An 18,369-nucleotide genomic window follows, 5' to 3' on the forward strand; every position below is an offset into this window, starting at 1 on the left:
AGTAATGAGACAAGGAAGCTACGGCTCACAGAATGAGACAGATTATGTGGATATGACCTTTGACTTCTACTTCCCATCATGGGTCAAGCCTCCAAGACACTGGATCCTATGCTCCATAGCCTCTTACAGCCGACCCTTTTTCCTCCTAAATCCCATCTTCTTTCAAACTCCACATCGTCAGTTCTTAGTGCAGCCTTTCTTCTTATCATTTCAAGTTTCAAACCCACTCTGATATCACCCTGAGGCCATCACAGACTCTTTAAACTTTCAAGAGCCGAACTAATACCCCTACAATGTCCCTTTAGGGTATTAAGGTACAGCCAGGAGACGCAAGCTTAGGTAAGGTGGGCTTAGCTTCAAAATATCACTAATAAACTGAGAAATATCTTGTTTTTAAAGTGCACACAAAGAGAAAAAGAAAAAAATATTTTGATTGGCTGTTCCATGCTGGAGCTTTTTTTCCTGAGGATGTGGTGACTTGATCTGTTCCTAACAGCTCAAATTCTAATTATAGAGTTATATTATGGCATTTTAACTGTACTTTCAAATCTGTAGTTCTATGTGGTTTTTTGATACTGACTGCTTCAATTTTTCTTAAATTGTATATCTAAAGGCCCATCTAGGGACAAGAGTTGAAAATTAGCGAAAGTTATAAACTCGATTTTGTGCTCTGTACTGGAACTATGTTAAATTGCATTGTCCCTACCAAAAACCCCTTTCCCACCAAAATAAGCGTGTTGACATGGGTTTTTCAGACCCAAGAAGACCCGTTGTCTCTTTTCCCATTGCCAGTGGAGTATACTCCTTCGGGTCTCTTTTCTGCTACGTCACAAACAGGGCCGCGTTGTCGCCGTATTTCTTCTTCCCCTCAGATCAGAAGAAGCTCTCTCACCTCGCTGTCTTACCAGTGTTGGTGCATCTTGTACGAAACAAAGAACAGATTCGCCGTTGTTTGTTGTTCTTCTGTATTTACGCGACAGCGGCCTGAACTTCAATGCACGTCAAAGCATCGCGCCGAAAAGCAGGCTAAGATTAGCGTGTCGACACAGGCTTCGTGTTCCTATCTACGCCAATTGGAGCTGAGGTGATAAGTGCCCGGGTCTGATGCCGATTGTAACCTTTCCGCATAAGCAAAAAAGCTGTGTTTTTTGACCAGTGGGAAGGCGGCCAAATAAAATTAATTCATTTTAATTCTGAATAGTTATTATTTACCGAAATGTTAGTGCCTTTTCTCTCCTGGCCAGCTTCAGCCTGAAGTTGTTTCTCGCTAAAAGGTTTATAGTGACGTCCAGACACAGACTTTCATTAGAAAGAGCTATAGAAGCATTTAACTGAAGTTTGTTTGCTGTGCTTTTCTTATATAAGTGTTCTACAGAGGAAATATAGACATAATTGATGCCACATGAAAGTGGCTAAGTTTCAACTACAGCGTGGAGGAAATATGGAATAAAAATAGAAGAGAAGTCACCTTGAGATGTCGAGTCATTAAGGTAAACAATGCCTTCAACAGATAACAGTACAACAAGGTCCATCCAATGAAGACTTCCTTTGCAACTTATACTAAAAGGCGACTTGAGGTCTTATTCACACATAAAAACCAATATGAGAAACTGCCTGCACATCCATGCAACACTGTTCATCTCTGAGCGGGGCCGGAGAGACACAGAGAGGTATAAAATTGTAATAGGAAATAAAAAGGAATCAAAGGAAGACGGAGAGGTAAATGTAATACAGATAAGTGGAAAAAGGATGAGGAGGATGGGCCGTGTGTACACGGCGCAGGCGAAGGGGTGGGGTAGGGTGAGGAGCGGAGAAGAAAGGTTACAGAGAAGGGAAAAGGGGGAGGAGGGAGGAACAAAGGATTTGCAGATGAAAGAGAGAAGGGATGATTAGGGATCTGGAAACTGACATGCATGGATTTGACACAGTATAATTGGTGTTAGCGAGGCTAAGGCGGAACAGTCAGAGGAAGAAGAAAGGGGGAGACGGAGAGGGGCAGAGGGATAGAAAAATATGAATACAAAGAGAGAACAGACGAATGTACAGAGAGATCAGGACGCTAAATTAGATGCTGTGGTTTTGAACCAATTCAGTCCTGACAAGGAATCCTTTAACGTTACACACCTGACCGTACAGCTAGCTGGATTATATTATCATTATTATTATAATATCATTATTAATGTCACTGTTAAATTGCACCAATTACAACTCCTTTCCATATTTAATAATATTTTTCTTCAGCGCCCTACATTATTGATTTGGTAGTGAAATATCTGCACAGATTCTACAAAATAAAAATTGTGAGATTGTTTTTCCTCGGATAAAACAGGTCACGACACTTATTATAGGCAGAGTGGGTAAAGTCACGGATGATATTAACCTCTCGGAGCAGCAGTGGTTTACTAAACAACAACAAAATAACATTAAAGGTGACATTTAACATATGCTAAGCTATGCCTCCTTCCACTTTTTTAGTTATGACTTATGACAGGAAGTGACTCGGGCTTTAAAATCAATCACAGTGTTAGTTACACCCCGACGAAAACATATTCCATATCATCATGTTCAGCTGAGTCTGCTGTCATGCACAGAGTGCAAATGAAGGCTTATAAATGAATGGTAGGCAGTGTGAGATATACTTTTTGCATGGCGACAGTTTGCTTCCAATATTATTCATGCATTGAGAGCTAAAGTGATTGTGACTCAGCAGTTTTAATTATTACTCTCTCTCTCTCTCTCTCTCTCTCTCTCTCTCTCTCTCTCTCTCTCTCTCTCTCTCTCACTCTCACTCTCACTCTCACTCTCTCTCTCTCACACACAAGTTACAGCTGTTAATCAGATGCCAATATGCTGGACTACACTCCCACACTACAGGCATCACAGAAACAATAACTTTCCTGTGCATGTATTGTGCTTTGTTTCTTCATTTACAGCTCGATGAATTCGACATGTTCACAAATGGGGTTTGGTAAACGTAGGATGAAACATATAGAGATGCACCGATGCATCGACTGAACATAGGCCGATATCGGCAATGTGTTGACATCGGCCCAGAAGCAAATAAGGTGGCATACGACGATGGCAGTAGCCGATGTTTTTAATTATTTAACTGCTTTAATTGTGCAGTAAATTTTATTGTGACATAAATTATGTTTTCAGAAAATTTTTTGTTAGGCTATGTAAGCACTGAAAAATGTACCGTGACCAGGTGATTCTAAAACAGACTAAGGGCCCGATCAGACAGAACGCGTTTTAGCAGCTGGGGGGGGGGCTTTTTTGTTGTGTTCAATGCGAGGGACGCTCTTTGTACACAAAATAAGGGTTAGGTTAATGACAGCTAATGATGTATGTTATGTTTTGAAAAAAGATCATTTTTATGTAAAAGCAGTTTAAATAAGAAGATGTATTGTGAATTTGAAAGATTGAATTCATGCTTTCTTATAGAGTGTAATGAAGGCCTGAATAAATGTATTTTTTTATGATTAAAGTTAAGTTTGGCACCTTATCCAGACGAGGGCATTAATAATTACAAAAATAACAGTTATAGAAAAAAACATCGGCATCAGCCATCGGCATAATTGTTGTTTAAACATCGGTATCAGCCCTGATTCACTCAATCAAAGCATCCCTAGAAACATTTAGAAATAGAAAAATAACCAACAAAGCAGTCCTTTTTAACTTCAACACAATGTTGGAAACTGTGAAACTAAATGTGCATTAAAGAGAGGGTATTATGCTGTTTCACATTTTAAGACATTATATAATGTTACAATGTTGGATGTCCAGTCTAAACGTGGGTGAAGTTTCAAATCTGTAGGTAAAAGTATGTTTGAGTAATCCCCAGGCTTCTCAGCTCGGTCTGCAGACTGCTGTGAACGCCAGGTTCCACACTGTTTTTTTACACACTGCACTTGGTTATGTCAGTAAGCTTCAGGGAGCTGTCCAATCAAAAGAAAGTGAGCTTGTAGGGGCGGGGTTGACTGAGTCGTTTCAGGTAGAGGCTGTATAAGGACCTGCGCAGAGCACCAGGGTGAGAAAAATTAGAAGTTTTTTTAACTGTAAATTATGCTAAGCTACTCAACAGGTATCACAGAGTGAAATATGAAGCTTGAAATTACCCCCCTTTTTAAAGTCTGGCTTGAGTTTGACCTACAGGGCAAGTTTTAAGTTGTTTTAATGCCACCACTACTGTTCACAATCAAAATGTTTAGTAAATGTTAATATATTTACGGTTCCCTGATTGTACCTCAAGTCCATCTAACATTATTGGACGTGCTGCAGTCTGAATAAAAATATATGTCAATGTGTGCCCGGCCCGGCTGGGGCTTGCTTGTTTAAGTGACTAAATATTAGAGCTGACAAAACAAAGGGATTAAAATAACGCACAAAGCATGCAGAGGGGAAGAACTGGCTGTATCCCAACAGCTTCTTTTTGGTGAGACCGAGTCTGAACATTACTGCTCACTCATCGTAGGTGAGTCACAAAGTCCGTGAAACACTTAAAAGGTCAAATATTAATAGGAACGTTTTCATTTCAATACTGGCAGCGAGTGCCAGCGTTGCTACATCTATGTATGCAAGGAGGCAACCGTCTCAGAGTTATGTCTTATTAAAGTGAGGAGAATGAGTATGTATGAACATATCTGAGTCTGACAGTGTGTGTGTGTGTGTGTGTGTGTGCGTGCGTGCGCCGTCGACAAACCTGCTGACTCCAAACAGAAGAGACAAGGACAGGTTAAAGCTTGGGACAGGCTAGCTGCCTCCTGAATGATGATATTATGTGTGTTTTTGTGTTAGAGTGTGCGTGTGTGTGTGTGTGTGTGTGTGTGTCACTCCCTTGGCAGAGTGCAGTAGACACCAGAAATCACTGTTTGAATTCCAATTATTGTATGCGTAAAAAACATGTCTTCCCTTCATAGGTGTGTATGTGCATGCATGATCGATGCAGGATTGTGCACAGGTGAAAACTAGTCAATGTTAAACCATCCCAATAAATATATCCTAAATATAACTTAACCACGCAGCAAGAACCTCAGTGTGTGTGTGTTTGTGTCTGTGTGTGTGTGTGTCTGTCTGTGTACCAAGTGGTTGTACAGGCACAGATGATGCTGACTGATGCTGACTGGACCATGAGTCGCCTCAGTGCCCAGCTGTCTGCTCGTGTGTGTGTGTGTGTGTGGGTTGGTGTGTGTTCAAATCAAATATCATTTGTTGTAGAAGCAGTTTATCCGCTGTTATACAACAACTGGCTTTGAGTCAGGAGTTGAGAGATCCACTTATAACCTCAGCAAGGTCGCAACTGCTGAGGTTGTGAGTGGGTCTGTGCACGGTGAGACCAATCAAAAGCAGGGAAAAAAAAAGAAATGAATGGGAGGTCAACGGAAATTATTAGAGAGGCTGTTTGGGCCCTTTGCAAACTGGCTCAGCTTACTTCACACACTATCAACACTTGCTCTGTGTGATTAATTGCTTTACAGTGTGCACCAAAGAGAACAGCTCTGGATTAACTTTTTGGTCGCCCGCTCCGCCCTCTTTCCCTTTGCTGAGTTTTGTAAGAATCGAGATGTTTGGTATCGAAACTGGACAGCTGTTTTATTATTTCATGTTACAACATCAGTGTGTATCTGTCGATGACCTTAAGTTGATACGGAAAATTATGTAGTAAATCCGACTGTAAAAAGTTGTGTTTTATACAGTACGTACTCCAACCCATCAAACCCTGTATGTGGTTTGACATCGATGGTGATGATGTTGGCTGGAAAGCAGAAGCACAGTGCCAGCACTATAAATGCCCATCCCTTACTTACTGTATGATGTAGGACGTTTCAAGTTAGTTGGTTGTAATGTACAGTATATCTAGCTTTGCAAAGGGGATTCTTTAAGACAGAATCCCTGAGCAGCTTCAACTTCTTTCTTACTTGCTAAATTGTGTTTTTAAAGATATAATCTCTTTTTCACTTAAATAAATGTCTGATTAATCAATCAATCAATCAGACTTTATTTGTATAGCACTTTTCATACAAATAAAATGTAACACAAAGTGCTTCACATAATACAACAATGTGTAAATAAAACATTGAAATTGTAATAGCTAGTGGCTACTGTTAAGTAAGTATCAATCAACAAATGAGGTAACACAATGGTGATTGAGCCTATGGCCCACTGATGATTATGGACCGGGTGTCTTGTGCAACTTTCACAGAAAAAATCCCGCTCTCTGCAAGTGTTGCGAGTAAACATTAATCTATGACTACAGATACAACTTCAAAAATAGGTGACAATACAAAGAAAAAGAAACAAATTCGACGCTCAGATGAAGGAAAACAGTCTACAAAGGAAAGGGACCGTCAGCGAGGAGAAACAAGAGTTACAACTGTAACAAAGGGAGCCAAATGAGACGTGTGGTTATCTTGGAAGGGTACCGCATAATAGAACGAAACTCTTATTATATCTTACAGAGATTATCACTTTACTCGTGGAGCCTGTTGGTGTTGGCAGCAGAAAAAGGCCATGGATTTTGAACGTTTCCTTCTCAGCCATCCAGGTCATGGTAATTCAAGGTTTAATCCAAAAGGCAACTTGACTTGGCTGAAGTTCATCAAGACATTACACCCCCTCACAACCTCTTCTAAAAGAACTCAACCAAGCCCAGTTGGCTTTTCGGATTAAACCTTGGACTTCCCGCGCCTTATATCACTAACAAGTAAACAACACTGCCTCTAAGGGGCCTAACAAAGAGACTAAAAACAAAGCTAATTCGTGATGGTATCACGAAATTAGTTGGCATGCCTGAAAAGGCCAGGGATTTCCTTCACTGTTTGTTAGGTAGATAGAAAGGACAATATGGAGGCAGAAGCACCCACGCCTCCTCTCAAGAGCAAAAGTATAAAAAGTTGCTGCGGTGAAATAAATATTGGAAAGATTAGATCATATAGCAGCTGGCCTGATTTTTGGCACATAAACAAGAGTCACGCAACAACCAAGGAGGAACATAATAGACCGCAGTCGGCTCATTTCTCTGCCAAACACACAGGCTGGTCCTCCTGACTCATGGACACATAATCAAAACACATTATTGAAATATTCAACAGATATGTTGTAACTTCTACAGTGTAGTTTATATATTTCAAAGTTTTTTAAATTATTCATATATTTTCCTCATTTTAAATGAATGTGTAATCTTCTGAGAACATCTAATAACTTCTTGTGTAAAGCCGGTTGTTTCCCGAGGATAAAGAGCTTCGTTAAGTCATTTTGTTTGATTAACAAAGACTGACTTGTTAAAATGTAAAGCATTTTACAATTCCTGCAAGGCAGACCCTGCTTAAATATATTTCACTTCAAAGAAAGAATCTCATTTCGCGACTATCAACACACGCTCAATATGCACACATTTAAACTCAACTTCAGAGGTGCCTTCTATTCATCCAAACCTAACCGTTTTTCAGGAGATGGCCGCATCCAGGGATACAGATTGGTTTGTACATATTTTTTCTTTACTTTAGTTGACTTCATTAACTAAATTCTGTCAGTCTACTCTTCCAGATTGGCCGCCTGCCCTCTCTAACTCACTCAGTGTGGTGGAGCTGTGCAGCCGTGTGGAAAACTAGGCAATTTCAGCTGCGGGAAAATGGCCCAAATGGGGTGAGGGAACCTTGGAAGTGCATCACACACACACAATAAAATATAAAAAAAACAGTCACTCCGTTTTACTTCTCTTGCTAGGTCCTTTTGGAAATAGGCTCAGGTGGCTCATTCATCACTGGGGACCAATCGAACAGCAGTCGTTGTGGTAATCAATGAGCATGTCACTGATAAAGGGAAGAAAGCTACACGCTGGGCCTCGCAGCCACAGGAATCCACACAATCTCTCTCCCACACATACACACTCTAAGGTGCACACAGGTGTAAGATTGCCTTTGGCCCGGCTGCATTAGCAGGACGGAGCCTTCAGAGCAGCTACAGCAGTTCTTTGTCTTCCAGATTAGGTTGTTATCATATACACCCATCAGCGCTGCCCACTCTTCCAGTTCCTTTGAATTCGCTTGAAGTCGCATCAATTCATCTCTCTGTTCGTCTGTCATCACAGCCAGTGAGCATCGGCATCTTTCCTCATTCGCTCTTCCTCTCTTTCCTTTCACTCCCTGTATTTGTTCACTTCCTAGACATCAATTCACTTCTTTCCCTTTCCGTGTTTATTCTCTTCCACCCCAGCTCCATCTCTCTGGCCTCGACTCATTCATCGACTTTCTCTCCATCTCCCTCACTCTCTTAAATCTCTCATCATTTTCCGCCAGCCCCTGTGAGAGAGCACGCTCACTAATTTCCAGCTATGTTAAAGCTGTCTGCCCATAACAGACCTTTCTTCAAAGCAACAATTTTCTTTCTCTCTTTATTCACGACAGACAAGAAGAAGTGCTTTCTGACAGCACGTCAACATTCAGCATAGCGATAATACATTTTTAATGAAGACACATATGTTCTGAATAAGTACACCACACTTCAAACTGTTTTGTTTTTCAAATAGCAGCAGCGGGAGCAGGGACAAACACTTCCCAAAGCTTCTGTTTAGCATTGCTAGCTTGAAAAGCAGCACAGGGTGGACACAAGCCCTAATTGATTCCAAGAGATGAAAACCGGACTGGCAGTGGAAAGATGTGATTTGTAACAGTTCCAGTTCCACTTCTGACAAGCTGACAGGGATGCTGCACAAAGGCAGAGCAGGAAAAGTGTTTTTGCATAGCACAATTCATTTTCAAAGTGCAATGAAATGTTTTTTAAAAAGAAAGGAAAAAAATCTCATACAGTTTGTCCTGGAAAAATATTGGACGACTAGAAGACTAATCCATGAGCTGGTTATTAGCTGGTTGTCATGGATGCTGTGGTGGTTTGTCTCCGTGGTGACGAAGCAGCTGTGTGTCAGGGTGCATTATCTTTGGAAAGATCATTGGGTGGTACAGGCTGATCTTTAAGCCCATCATTGCTTCAACTCTGGATATGTTTGGCTGGAGGGCATCTGCTCTGAATAAACCCCCAGAACAGAGTCAAGTAATCAATGTATATGATCCTTTTAAGACCACATAATTTGCTTAATATTCAGAGTTGAATAAGTCGGCTGAACCTGTTGATCTCTCCTGACTGTTGGCAGTGGTCCACTTGAAAAAGGACTGTGCTTCCAGTTTGCCAAGGCCATTAAACGGTTGAATGAGCCGCTTTAGTGATACTGATTGTCCTCTGCAAATATCATTGCCCCCCAAACGTAGAATAATCTCATTGATTATGGGCTGTCGAGATATCGATCAATTACCAAGGAAACCATTTTAATTGTCTTACCACTTAAACCTTTAAAAAGTATTTACCCCTCTTGAACTTTTCAATACGTTGCCCTGTGATAACTGCAGAATAAAATGGATTGTATTGCAGTTGTTTGTAGTGGACCAACTAAAAATATTCCAGAATTTTAAACTGGGGGTCTTACATGGTATTCAGAATGATTCACAAGTCAACATATGAAAGCTTCGAGTGCTTTGTCGTGAAACCCCTAAGCAACAACCAATAGCTTTCAGGCGCACCAACAGCTGGACAATTTTTGGACCGCTCTTGTTTGTTTAACAAGCAGCAAAAAGCTAAAATGTGTCTGTTTACATTTCAGGTTGTAACACTGTAAAATGTGAAAGGTTCAAGGGAGAGGAATACCTTCCTAAGGCACTACATATCTGATAGCAGTATCTCCCACAAACAGGTGCTGGACTGTCTCTAGGTGTTTTCCCCCCGGCTCTATTCCAATATGTACATTTCTTGCATTTTTCTGTTGCCTCAAACTCATCACAATATTTCTTTGTCCATACTTATCAGAACTCTCAATTTCTGTCTCCCTGAGATTTGTTAACAGTTCAAAGTAGTGTCCTAGTCTTAATATAGGGGGGAACTGTAGTCTGTTTTATGTCCGTCTTTGGCCATCAGTTGGATACCTGGGTTCATTGTCTTCTTCTGTGGCTCAATGGTAAAGTTGGTCTTCCCTGACTGCTACAGTCACATGTCAAAGTGTCCTTGAGCAAGCTCAAGACTCCCTGCAGCCAACATGGCAGTCGGCAAGAATAAGAGGCTGATCAAAGGTGGCAAAAAAGGTGCCCTTTTTCCAAGAAGGACTGGTATGATATCGAGGCACCAGCCATGTTCTACATCCTCAAACTTGGTCGAACTTGGACCTTGGTCACCAGGACTTAGGGAACCAGAATCTCCTCTGATGGTCTTAATGGATGTGTTTGAGGTGAGCCTTGCTGACCTGCAGAACGACGAGGGGGCCTTCCGCAAGCTCATCACTGAGGATGTTCAGTGCAAGAACTGCCTCACAAACTTCAACCGCATGGACCTGACCCTTGACAAGATGTGCTCCTTAGTCAAGAAGTGGCAGACCGTGATTAAAGGCCATGTGGACATAAGGACCACTAACAGCTACTTTCTTTGTCTCTTCTGCGTGGGCTTCACAAAGAAGCACACCAACCACATCAGATAGACCTCCTACTCCAAGCACCAGCAGGTCCGCAAGATCCTTAAGAAGCCAAAGTTTGAGTTGGGCAAACTGATGGAGCTCCACATTAAGGGTGGTACTGGCAGTGCAGCATAGGCCTCTCGTGATGGCACTGGAGCCAAGGTGGAAAGGGATGATGGTTATGAGCTCCCCATCCAGGAGACCGTCTAAAACAACCTGGCAGATTAAATAAAAAATGTAAATGACCAAAAAATGTCCTTGAGCAAGACACTGAACCCCTAATTGCTACTTCCTATAAATGTCCATAGATCCTGATTAGAGATTGGCACCTAGGCCTTTGCCATCAGTGTGTGAATGTGAGTGAGAAAGGGTGAATGTGACAGGTAGTGTAAATGGACTTTGAGTGGTCAGAAGACTAGACAATCCCTATATAAGTACAGTCCATTTACCATATCAGTCCATTTCATGTTTTTACGTCCAGATTATCCCAGTAGGTTGGTATTCCAGTCACAGCACGTCCCTCTACTCTTTGGTTTCAGTAAGTCTGGGAAAAGTCATTAAGAGTCATCCATGCATGTATATCTTGTCAAGGTGAGTTCTTCCGAGCTAACTCACTGATGGGAGACATTGGGAAAGTGTCAAGGAGTTCAAAAGGCTTCCACAGTGCAAATATTCTTGCTTTCAGGAGGGGGATCTTCTGCAGTAATTTGCAGCAGTCTGTGCACTTCATCAATGTGTCTGAGCACAGAGGCACGGCGTTGTTCAGAGCACTGCTGTCAGTGGTCCTGTAAGTTGCTGTCTGCAAACTGAAGGCAGTTGAAAGTCGATGATTGCAGCCCCGAGTTTCACTCATAAATTATCCTTCTAGTGATTTAGGTTTGACAAGGAACCAACTTAAAAAGCCCAATGGTTTAAAAGAGGAGGAGAATAACTAAATGAAAACAAAGCGGAGTAAGAGAAAAGAGCCTCTTCACCGCTGCAAAGCAGGACGATTGAAAGCTGTTTTTATTCTCTAGAGATTCTTTTTTCTTTCTGTCCCACTCATATCAACTTATCCTTGAAGCTGCAGTTTCTTCAACGGTGACAGCCCATTATTGCCTTCGGTAACTCGTTCCTGAGGATGAAAAGCTAACTATGACAAGATGACAGGGGGGATTCTTGACAAAAAAATGTGCTCAAAGTTGTTTGATTCCGCGTTTGTTCACTCTTCAAGTTTTGCAGACTCTGCTTTTGTGACAGACAGAAGACGGAGGAAGATCCAAGTTACAGCTGGACATGGAGCTGAAAACTTGCTCCATATGGGGAGACATACTGAATCTGTCACGTCTGAACCAAGCCTAAAGAACACTGCTTTAACAACATTTCTGAGGGACTATGACAAGAAAGTTTCAAGAGGCTCAGAAATCAAGTACGATCATGAAATTAAGAAGCCTCTTTCACACATTCACTGCACTTCCCGACATTGGCCAGACGGGCTGTATGTGTGAACGCAAATGGACGAATTTTTCATCCCAACTTTATGCACACTTTTTATTGCCTGCCTCCCCTGGAAATGTCTGCAAGAAGTCGAGGTGAGCCGATGTGTGAATGCAGCAGCTAATAGGAACATTCATCCTGAGCGAGTGAGCAGAGTGATGTAGTTTAAATCACGCGACCGGTGCAAAACCAGAAGAGCAACACATAACAGGATGAGTGAAAACAACCAAGGTTGAAGTAGAAGGATCATTTATAGGGCTGGGTATCGATAAGGATTTCTCAATTCGATTTCATTCCGATTCACAAGGTCCCGATTCCATTCGATTTGATTTGATTCAATATCGATTTTCATTAGGGGTATTTCAGTTACAATATCAATGCACCTCTAACCTGGTGCATTATAAAAATGTTTAATGTTTACAAGAAGAATTGACCCCAAAGAAGTTACATCAAGTACTTTTGAATTAACATGAAAAACACTCAGCAGTCAACGCAATATTAAAAATGTTGTGAATTAGACAGCTTTCCAGTTTCAGATTATCAGTCTGTACATCTGGCTCATGGTTTGATTAAACGAACTGGGGTTCAACTTGCGCAACATTTGGCCACGAGATCTCACAGCGCGAAGATCAAAACCACACGAGACAAGAGTTATGGGGAAAGGCATATTGTATAACATGTTGAAAATACACTCGCGGCCAAAGGTGACGCTTACAGAGAGTTACATAAACATCAGTGCAAAACTAACTTACATATTTATGGACGCACACACGATAAAAAGAGTCCATTGGCGATAACTGATGTCTCAGTAGTAATTGCAGTAAACGAGTCTGGGCATGTCTCCCTCACTGCCGTGTTTCGGGGGGATGCGCTGAGTCGTGCTACGTTAAGGAGCGCTCAGAAATGTGAGCGATCAGACACATACACATTTTTACACATATTTTGAAAGATCAATGTCGAGATTTATTAATCGATATTGGGTCATTCAAATGAGAATCGATCGAATCGGAAAAATCGATTTTTTAAACCCAGCCCTAATGATTTACAAGATAGGGATGGGCATTTCAAGCAAAAGGTAGTGCCACATCACAACCAGGTGTCGGTAAAAACAATAGAATATGATATTTTTAAGATGAAACAACAGTCGCTTGAACTTTTTGATTTTTTTTTAAATTAATGACTATTCTAATATTCGAAATTCATGAACCATTCCTATTACAAGACGACAAAAGGAAAGATGTCTGCATTCAAAGAAGCTCGGAAGCTTCTGGCTGGGAGGGCCAACCCCGAAATTGTTTGCCAGTTGCGGCGACTGCAGCATACTTTTCACGTAATGTTCTGCCACCTGACCCCCCTTGAAATTTTCTGGAAATTGTTAGGAGTGCATTTGTGAAAAGGGCTAGAGCGTGAGGCCGACTGTGACCATGCAGGTTGCTTAAGTGAGACTAATGCTCTGTTTATTCATTTCAGGAAACTGATTGGTCTCCAGAGCTGAAAATGTTCAACATGCTTTACAGGATTAATAAGATGAGATGCAATAAGTCTATTGATTTTCATGGGCTGAAGAGGTCATTCCTCCAGTAAAGGAAAGATCATTGAAAAAAAACCTCACATTTATCATTCGTATATCATAGTAGCAACTTCATAAATTCTTCTTCTGTCCTCAGCTGCTTTCTTATCCCACATATATATATTCTTGTTTGGCACAAGAGGGAATTCTGGACCTTTACTCACCTGTCTATCAGCAGCAGTCTGCTGAAAGGTCACACAGATATTACCTTGCGCTTTCTGAACCAGACTGAGAAGTGTGTTTGTGTGTGTGTGCTTTCGTTTGCATCAAAAAGAATAAAAAGAGAAAGCAAATCAAAGAGTATTTTCACAGAGGCACTGTAGGTGTCCCATTTCGAATTCTATCCCTCAGATCAGATCAATTTAATCAGCAAAAATTTGAAGACCTGTTTGGGGATAGCAATTCAGAACACACATCCTGCGATTCCCTCCTGCTGTACAAGAGACTCATACTGATGCCCACGTCGGAGTTTACCTGCACGGATGTGACAACCGGCGACGCAGTTGTTGTGTTTCGTTCTGCTTTAATGAGCAGCTTTAGGACGAAAGACAAGAGACAACATCAGAAACTGCGGCCCGGTAGTCAACGTTTTGTCACATATTTGCGCTTGTTTATTCAGCCATGTAGTCCATGTTGGTTTATTTATGACACAGAGTTTGTGTTGGAGCAAAAACTCTTTTCAAATGACATCAGAAAGCAGATTTGTATGCAAAAATAAAGTTTAAATAAGAGTTGCCAAAGGAATAACAAGTGTGTGTGTGTTGACTCTGATCCAGAGAGCAGAATTGATCTCTCTGAGGCTCAGAAGCGGCGAGTCTGTGAATACCAATCAGAGGTAATTAATAGCAGCTAATGGACTTGGTTTCTTGCTCTCTGTTCTCACCTCTCTTCCATGTCAGTTTATCCCTTCCAGAGTCCCTCCCTCTCCTTGTTATTCTGCCGTCATCATGATTAGAGGAATCATAAAAATCCCTCTTCTTATCCGTTTACTGTTCTAGGCTTAAGACAATTGAAATTTCTACTTTTCTCTCCTGTTGTCGGCTCTTTGGTGCCAGCTGATGTCATTACATGATGAAGCAGCACAGTGCTGTCCAGTGGGCGTGGTTTTCTACTCTAAGTGACACCTCTATGCAGCGAGTACATCACTTGTACCAACAGCATCGTAAGCAACTCTTAGTAATGAACACATATTTCACACGTCCTGTCGTCGCTGAATCCAAATGTTTCGGCCAACTTTTTAAAGCTGACTTTAATGTATATCCAGAATATCTTTGGACTTTCAAACAACACACTTTTCTGACACACTAAATAGATTAAGATTACACACCTGGGCTATTACAATATTTTCCACCAGCTTCTGTTACTCAAACTCTCATTGAGCTATTTTTCATCTGCTTTCCTTCCTGAGGCTCACTTTCCAAATTTCATATTCAAGACAAATCAGCATCTACTACTAGCAACTGAAACCCTATGTAATTTCAGCGACGTTTACCAAAGAGTCCAAGTGCTACAGTGTGATTCTTGCATCATCTTAATTTGGTTTTAATACATTTAAGTGACAGACGTGCTCTTGTGAAAGTACTTTTGCAGCTTTATGTCGCAATATCAGCCATATAAAAACATCTACAGCATTCTGTCGTCTGTGTTGCGGTTACTGCAGACAATGTTTGAGCTATCTGCACCAATGACACGCCCCTGGACACGCCTCTTTTCTTTATTTAGAACCTATAGCCGGGGAATTATGGTCTTTAAGGGGAAGCAAATACTACAAATATAAAAAATGTACTTAATACCCCAAATAACCCTGCAAAAACCGCCTTATTAGAAGAGAGCTAGGGAGAGAAAGACAAAGAAAGAGATGCATCAAAAGAAAAATACTTTTCATTAACATAATGTACTTATGGCCTACGATAGACTTATGACTATGTTTTTTCTTAAAGCAAATTAAACTGGCACTGCAATAAGGACCCTTGTAAGAGACTTTATCTACCAAACAACTGCCCTAAAAAACATCAGAATAAAAGCCTTGTGTACAAACGAGGGCAGCCTGATTGGGCTTTTACTTTGAAAAGCATACCAGAAGTGCTGATATACTTTAATTTCCATGTATTAATATTGCTGACCCGATGGCAATATGTCTCTCCACATATAATTTTCACAGTGTATTATGGTTGGGAACCACTCGCCGACCAATTCTCCACATTTTACGGTGCTGCAGCAGCGAATGAGACATGCAGCTCATGCAGGCAGTTTAAAGGCTCTACATTGTTAACATGCACACTGAAACGGAAATGAAGACGTTCTGCAACTGACACGCACTGCCGGAAAGTGAAGACCGCCACGCACTGCTCACTTGTGCAGTGTGAAGCCGCTGTAAGATGGTAAACATGGTCAAGATAACAACTTACAGCCTAATCAGAATGTTATCATTTTTATTAAGAGCATTTAGAATTCACCTCGAGGCACCAATTTGCGTGACCAACAGCTGCCAGCATGGCTGTAGACTTTTAACCTTGTCACTTTAAATCTTCCTGTTTCCTGTTTCCATCACTTAATCAATGTTCTTTGGTTCTTATAATAAAAGTTGCGAATACCCAAAACAAATAACTTTCCACCTTTGTGCAACAGCTTTACTGTTATACAATTTCCCACCGAGATTAGCGCATTGAAGCAGGTTTTTCAAGCCCAGGAAGAGCAACTTATAGATGACGATTGTTTCTTGTCCCATTGCCAGTGAAGTATACTCCTGTCGGTCTCTTTTCTGCTGCGTCACCAACAGACAGGGTTAGTAAACAGTGAATATGTTACGGGTGGTTAGGTCTTTATTGTATCTATTTCTCATACAGTCTGTGTATCAAACTCAGCGCCGACAATTTTGGAACGATGTTCGAGCGCTGCTCGGACGGAGACGGGCGGAATTTGTAGCCGAGACAACAAGGAGTAGCAGAAGTTACCGACGGAGCATAGCATCGCGCCGGAAAGGGGGTGGAGATTAACGTGTTGACACAGGTTTTCTCTTCCTATCAGTGCCGATCGGAGCCGAGACAATAATTACCCAGGTCTACTGCAGAGTCATTTGACCTGGGTCTGAATGCCGATTGTAACCTTTCCTACTAAGCAAAAAAGCCGGCTGTTAGCAGGTATTAGCGTGTTTTTTGACCACTGGGAAAGCAGCTTTAGTCACGCTCCTACCCCCCTCGCTTCCCCTTTTATGGCTCAAAGTTTATCCCAAGCACTCATCACTTATTCTGTCATCTTTCGACTTCTTTGTAAATGAAGAAAATCTATATTTCTTTAATTTCTTTACAGCAAGTCTTAAAACAAACATCTTATTTACAAAACAAAGTAAGAGAACTTTGTAGCAGAGAAAAGCAGCCTCAGTCAAGAAGATAAATGTGAGCAGTGATGTTGATCACTAACCTCCCCCTTCCAACTCTGAACACAGGTGCCATGTTGAAGCTGCACGGTGTCACAGGGTTAACTGAGGTCTCTGATGCACCAACAGATTAACTAATTGTACTTGCTAGACTGATATTACTCTGGAATCATGTTACTGTCACAGGCTTAAAGAGGATTAGGCAGAGTGAGACATTTCAAGCGAGGAGCAGAGAGAGAATAAATGACAGAAGTCAGAGGGAAAAGATGGAGAGGCTGATTGGTGTGGAGCCGGAGACGGGTGAGAGACAGCAGGGGGCAAAGTGACAAAGAGTATAGACGATGTGTCAAAGGGACAGAGAGCGACACAGGGCGGATGTCAGGATGAGGGGGGGATGGAGTACATGCTGTACTTGCAAGCTCATTAAACAGCAGCGTAAATGATGAGTGAAGAAAGGAAGCGGTGGAGAGATGAGGGGAGAAGGGAAAGAATCGTCAAGGGCAGAAACAAGTTGATGAAAGTGTCCTAATCAAGGCTTTCCGACCAGACGAAGATCAATCACTAACGACAGGAGAGACGGATGGAAGAAAAATCCTCCCAGTGATCCTTTTGTTTCCTGGTAGCTCCCAGAGGGCTTTTAACGCTATTGCTGTGTGTTTCTCTCAACTACCAACCTTCAGTCTGATATGTGGGATATATTTTAGACCATCGGCAAAACTCATATGGCTAGTGTGAACAGGCCAACATGGATTATCTCTGGACAGCACATCGTACAACTAGTTCTTTTCACCCATAACCCAGCCCATACGCTGGATTATGGGAGAAAAGAACGAGGTTTCATCTCTGCTTTTCGTAGATGATGATGTCCTGTTGGCTCCATCAAACTGGGACCTCCAGCAGGCATTGGGGCGGTTTGTAGCCGAGTGTGAAGCGGCTGGGATGAGGGTCAGCAATTCCGAGTCTGAGGCCATGGTTCTCTGCCGGAAAACGGTGGATTGCCTCCTCCGGGTGGGGAGTGAGTCTCTGCCTCAAGTGAAGGAGTTTAAGTATCTCGGAGTCTTAAAATGCATTGTGAGATTGACAGGTGGATCGGTGCAGCATCAGCAGTAATGCGGCCGTTGTAGTGGACCGTCATGGTGTAGAGGGAGCTGAGCCTGAAGGAAAACCTTTTGAGCTACCATCGATCTACTACGTTCCAACCATCACCTATGGTCATGAGCTTTGGGTAGTGACCAAAAGAATGAGATTACGGATACAAGCATCCGAAATGAGTTTCCTCCAAAGGGTTACTGGGCTCAGCGATAGGGTAAGGAGCTCAGACATCCAGAGTAGAGACGAAATTCCTTCGCATTGAAACGAGCTGGTTTAGGTGGTTCGGGAATCTGGTTAGGATGCCTCCTAGGCGCCTCCCTTTGGAGGTTTTCCGGGCACGTCCAACTGGGAGGAGACCCAGAG

General features: G+C 41.9%; 1 protein-coding gene and 1 pseudogene across 1 annotated transcript in view; one reads left to right on the forward strand and one right to left on the reverse strand.

Annotated features, from left to right (window-relative positions):
• The window catches only part of LOC138601865 (poly [ADP-ribose] polymerase tankyrase-1-like), a 115,204-nt gene that overhangs the window by 77,897 nt on the left and 18,938 nt on the right, over positions 1-18,369 (reverse strand). The window lies entirely within an intron of this gene.
• LOC138602318 (small ribosomal subunit protein eS1-like) lies at positions 10,082-10,702 on the forward strand (annotated as a pseudogene).

The sequence above is a fragment of the Semicossyphus pulcher genome, unplaced genomic scaffold, assembly GCF_022749685.1.
Source record: "Semicossyphus pulcher isolate SPU_LCO1_2020_fin unplaced genomic scaffold, fSemPul1.0.p SCAF_22, whole genome shotgun sequence".
Lineage (NCBI taxonomy): Eukaryota > Metazoa > Chordata > Actinopteri > Labriformes > Labridae > Semicossyphus > Semicossyphus pulcher.